The sequence below is a fragment of the Leiobunum rupestre genome, chromosome 5, assembly GCF_980474605.1.
Source record: "Leiobunum rupestre chromosome 5, qqLeiRupe1.1.hap1, whole genome shotgun sequence".
NCBI classification, from domain to species: domain Eukaryota; kingdom Metazoa; phylum Arthropoda; class Arachnida; order Opiliones; family Sclerosomatidae; genus Leiobunum; species Leiobunum rupestre.
In genome coordinates, this window is record NC_143388.1 from 53,771,478 (window position 1) to 53,777,598 (window position 6,121).

Below are 6,121 nucleotides of genomic sequence, written 5' to 3' on the forward strand. Positions count from 1 at the left end.
GCGGTTCTGAGAAATGGAGAAGCTGGAAACGACAAGTTAGCGATGCTCTTACGATCCGATATTTCTTTGGCGTAATCAAGGGTTGTTGGACTGAGCCAACCTCGCCGCCAATGTCAGGCCTAACGTACTTATTAGGCCTGAAGAAGTTCGAGATAACATTCATCACCCAGCACCGGCCCTGGGGTAGAGCGAGAGGAGCGGTTGCTTTAGGCGCCAGGTGGCAAGGAGCGCTGAAATGCCAATGTGAAAAACAGTTTCGAGTGACAAAATTTATGTGATTGGAGATTTTTCTGATCTCTTCGTAAATAAGAAACCAGTCAATGATCGGAAACAGTGCAAGCAGATAAAATCGTCTACAATGACTGTATGTTACAACTGTAACAAACTTGGACATATCGCCACAAACTGCCGCCAGCTCCGGAAGGCACCGGACGTAGAAAAGGTCAGGTTGCTCAAAAGAAAGAGGCTGCTTGGTACTTCGACTCGGGAGCTTCGCAGCATATTACGAAAGATGCCACTAAGTTCATTCGGTTCCGGAAGTTTAAGACGCCGGAATATATTGAAGTCGAAAACAGAGCCACAATGCTTGCTGAGGGCGAAGGAGACGTTTTATTTCTGATCCGCAATTGAAAACAGATTCGAAAAGAAGTCATATCTAGCGTCTGATACGTAAGGACTTAGCCTGTAATAATTTTTTTCCCTCAGAAACACGATGCAAGGCATCCAGGATCTGGAATTATAGGCTTCATCCAACTCATGTGGTCTTTACGAACTACTCCGAAATGACAAAATATTACGTTTGCCGGGAAAAGTGGAAGGCCGGTACCGTCTTGATATCGAGGTTTAGGAACCTACCAAAAGAAGTTGTGTCGTGGCAGATCCAAAGAATTCGAAGAAGGGTGATCTCCAAATCTGGCATTAAAGAATGGGTCATCAAGACAAGCGGCACGTCGCCACTATATGGAAGAGTCTTGGATACGAAGTCATCGAACAGTCGTTTGGCAAGCATGGTGAAGGTTGAATTTACGGCAAGATGGCAGGACAATGTTTCGGCACTCAAATAGACAAATCCACAAAACTGGGAGAGCGTATACATTTAGACCTCTGGGGCCATCTCCGACACTAGCGATGAAAGGGAAGCGCTACTACTTACTTTTCAATAACGAGTTTTCCGGAGTTTGAGACACGTACTTTCTGGCGAAGAAATCTGAGGTAGTTGATCACTTCAAGGATTTTCGGACCATGTACAAGAATAATGAGAACACCGTACGAGAGCTGGTTACAGCTAATAGGACGGAGTACGTCAACGATGAAATTCGTCGATAACATCTCAAGAAGTTGGTCTGAGCATCGCAATTCCATGCCATATACACCAGAGCAGAACGGAGAATACCGCACAATCACGGAGTCCCTACAAGCCATGCTACACTCCGAGTCAAATATACTATTGAAATTCTGGGAAGAAGCAGTCAACACGGCAATGTATATTCTAAACCGCACAGCCCCAACAAGAGTTCCTGGGAAGAAGCAGTACAAGTTTTGAAAAGGGAAACCTACATAGTCTATTAAACATTTGAGGGTTTTCCAAGGTGAAACGGAAGAAGCTGGAAAAGAAAGCATAAAAGGGGTTCCTCGTTGATCATGAAGATGACTCTGATGGCTGAGAGCAATAGACGACGAACTATTATCCATGAATAGGCATGGTTTTCCGGATTAAAGCCAATGATTATGGTAAAATCATCAAGCACAAAGCAAGGCTTGTGGAAAAGGTTTTTTAAAAAAGAGAAGGCGTCGACTATGAAGATACCTACGCTCCAGCCACCCGTTTTGAGACTGAGTATTTTCCTGAGCATCGTGGACCAGCAGAAACTTCATCTGAGTCAATGCAACGTAAAGACTGCCTTTCTCTTCGGACGTCTGGAGGAAGAAATATACATGAGACAACCCGAAGGATTCGATGATGGGAGTGGTCAAGTCTGGCGACGTCTTCATGGTCTCAAACAGTCACTGCGATGTTGGAATAAGAAGATAGACCAGAGTCTAAGGGACTATGGTTTTTAGTCTGTCCATGGGGACCCCGGCGTATAAGTCTTGTCATACAAGGAATGATTCTTGATCCTGGCCCTGTACGTTGATGACAAACAAGTTGCCGGTAAGCAAGAAAAATAGGTTATAACGTTCCTTTAGTACTTCGAAAAGCAGATCGAAATCACTACAACTCAACCTCCCCAGCAGCACAGTCTAGTCAGTTTTTGGTAGGGAAATGGTTGGAAAGTCGGTTAATGGTCTCGCTCGACATAAGTATATGTATTTGTACCCCGCTGCTCCGCCTTAAGCACTACAGCGGCCACCTAAAACAACCAGCCCCGGACAAAAGTGCGCTTTGCGAAACAACGTTCGGCCAGTGAGACAGCCACCTAGACTGCCTCACATATAGCAAACAAACGCCCTCATCATGGCCCAACAAAAGGCGACACCACGGGCTGCCCTAGACCCACCTTCGCACAGGTGAGGACCTAGAGTGGCTTCCTCTTCCACTGCAAAACAACCCTCCTTAGTAGGTCACAGAATGACGAGTGTGGAACACCCATGACGTTCCAGTGACCCAGCGCCCCGATCACATGACCTTGAGAGCCGGGTATGGAGCCCCCCACAGGCTCCAGTTTAAATTACACGTAAAATACATTGAATTACCTTAGAAGTCAGATTAAATTATATAAACCTGAAAGATTTGACGAGGGGCTAACCCAGTGAAATTAGTTGCGTTGGGACGTCGTCACGGCAGCATCGGGATTTTTTTTAACTAAGCTGAAGAAATAATCATTTCGATTTTATTTGCAATAAATGCAGGAACGTAACCAGAGGGGGCGCTCCGGCCCTGCCCCCCCCCCCTTAAACGTACGGTTGTATGTAAATTTTTTTTATTTGTTTCCATTGCGTACCCCCCCCCCTGAAATCAAATCCTGGTTACGGTGCTGAATAAATGTGTGAAAATTAACTATATCTAAGGATTTTACGCACATATTTGATCAAAAATAATAATAATGAAAATTTTTAAATGTTTTTTAATGTCACGATTTATTTTTATTAAAAATTTTCAGTCTTTTTGGGCTATTCTTATACAATAGTTAACGGGTAAACTCTTGTTAAGTCGGCCACACTGCAATTGAACTAAAGATAATATAGACTACGTCGGTACGTTAATGCCGGGAGTAGTGCCCAGGTAGCAATGGAACGTTTGACTTTGGTCGATTTTTAGTTTTTGGGTTAAAATAACGTTTTCAGGTCTTTTATCAACAATCGCTCTACGTTTATAATTAGTGAATAAAATCAACAGTTATCAAGAATTTCGTAAATAAAAATATCAACGTAGTTATGACGCCATAAAAATTAATTTTGTAAACGATAATGTTTTTAATAATATATCTGTAAAAAATCCACGTTTTATTTTTGTTTTGTATTTAACAATAATTTCAACGTCAATAATCAACGCCAATAACATGTCGTTTTAGTCTAAAAGGTCTTACATTTTTATGAATGGTCTGACAACCCTGCTTTAACAGTTATAGCGATCTGATTTCTATCCAAAATAATCGGAAACTATTTTGTTACAAATACATTATTCGGGTACAAATAGCAACCTCAAAGATAAATATTTATTATATATTTGACTTATTTCTTGCCCCGGTTACTTCCTTAATTTTCCCGCCCAATAAGTTTATATGTTTTAGCAAAGATTCGCCTTTATAGACAACGCTTAATAGTACCGGTGTGTTTTATTGGTTTTATTATCCCACGGGGACATGCGGCTGAAGTAACTATGCGCTTTGCGCTAGCGTGACTCGCGGATCTATCACAGTGTACGTCTGTTAGGTAATTTAACGGTTTGACGCGTGCCAGCATTGAAATGGTGAGTACGTTAAGTTTTATATTTTACTAGTCAATAATTGTTTATATAGTTGAGCTTTAAAGTTCGAAAAACTGTTTATATATATATTTCATAACATAAACGTACGTGCCGCTTGTAAGAACCTTGCGTGTGGTTTGTCGGTTTTAAGCCTTGGTCAGGTCTTGGAATAGGATAAATTTAATAATACCAGTCTACATTATTTAGTAACAAAAACAACTACGAATGGGTTTATATTTGCGTTCCTAATAGTTAAGTATTTAGGTTAGTCAATACACGGTATCAGTCTACGCTCCCCTAACATTGGTTTTGTGTGTTAATATTTAGGCTTTCACAAATTTTCAGTTTTTCATTTAAAATTTCACCAGAAAAGGTTTTTTGGCTGTTAAATTCAAAACCATAGTTTTCGAATTAACTTTTTTGGAAAATAGCTGGGGTTCCCAATAAATAAAGTGATAGATATTTTGTTTTATGTGTGGCTATTTGGTATTTCAGTTTGGCATTACTCGCAGTCGGGGGTCGCATATGGGTAATTGAAATTTGCATATTTACCAAAGTTAATAAATTAGATAGTTGCCTACTTGGAAATACAACATATTAGTCTGTGAGGATCTCTTAGCGGTGGTTTTCTTTGTGAAGTTAATATCTAGGTTATTACAGGGATTTTTAGTTGTTATTTTTGATTTCCACAAAATTTAATTTCTTTCAAATTTCATCAAAAAAGGTTTTTGGCCTTTCAATTCCAATCCAGAATTCTATAAGTAACTTTCCATTTGAAAAATAGCTGAGGTTCCTAATAAATAAAGTGATACATATTTTTTTTAATATGTGGCTATTTGGTATTTCAGCTTAGCGTTAGTCGCAGTCGCATATGGGTAATTGAAATTTGCATATTTACCAAAGTTATTAAATTAGATAGTTGCCTGCTTGAAAATACACTATATCAGTCCATGAGTATCTCTTAGTGGTGGTTTTGTGTGTGAAGTGTATGTTTTACCTAGTAAATTGGGGAACCTTTTGACTGATACTACTTTTCGTATATACTTTATTCCAACATGGAAGAATTTATTGTTTCAAATCGTCAGAAAAGAAGGCGTGTAGCTACTGCGGTAAGCTTGCAAATGCAAGCTTTAATTGACTCTCAGATTGAACATGATGAAACTACTGAACCTAACCTTGAGTTACCATTGCCTCTAGCTGAGAGCCCTATATACTCTGAACCCACATCAGAATTAGCTGCAAACTCTAGTTCCAGTTCTGAAAGTACAGAACCATCATCTGAGGTTTCAAATAGTTCCAGTTCTAGTTCTGAGGGTGTAAATTATGATATACCATTTGAAGAAGAATTGGAAATCGAAGATCAGCCTAAGTGCTTACGAACTGATTTACAGAAATGGGCTCTTAAACATAAAATAAGTCACGAAGGGTTAAATGATCTCCTCCGCACCCTTCATCCTCATCACCAAAACCTACCACTTGATTCGCGAACATTATTACAACTTAACCGGTCATCTGCGATAACAGTAGACAAATTAGAAAATGGGGAGTATCACCATTTGGGACTTAGAAAAGGCTTATTGAAAAAAATTGAATCTGGTTTGATTAATCCCGAAATGAATGAATTAACTATCTCAATAAATATTGATGGGCTACCCATCTATAAAAGTGTCAGAGGAGAATTTTGGCCAATTTTGGTCCGTTGTGTGCAGACAGTTGATACTTACCCTTTTCCAGTTGGAATATTTTACGGGACTGGAAAACCAGATTCAATTGGTGCATTTCTAGTGAAATTTGTTGCAGAGACTCTCGATATTCTTCACAACGATATCCATGTCCAAGATAGAGTATTTACTTTAAAAATTGGAGCGATAACCTGTGATGCCCCAGCAAAGGCATATCTTAAATGTATAAAATATCATAGCGGTTACTGGGGTTGTGACTATTGTGAGGTGAAAGGTAACTATACCGATAAAGTTATCTTTGATGAAATTGACGGTGCATTGCGAACTGACTTTAGTTTTCGCAACAAAACACAGATAGAACACCATATGGCTCATCAAAACTCTCCATTTTTAGATTTACCAATTGACATGATTAAAAATTTCCCCCTGGATTATATGCACCTTGTGTGCATTGGTTGCGTGAAACGCATAATCAAAAGTTTTTCACAACCCAAATCAAAAACTAAACAACCAACTCATATAATCAATCAAC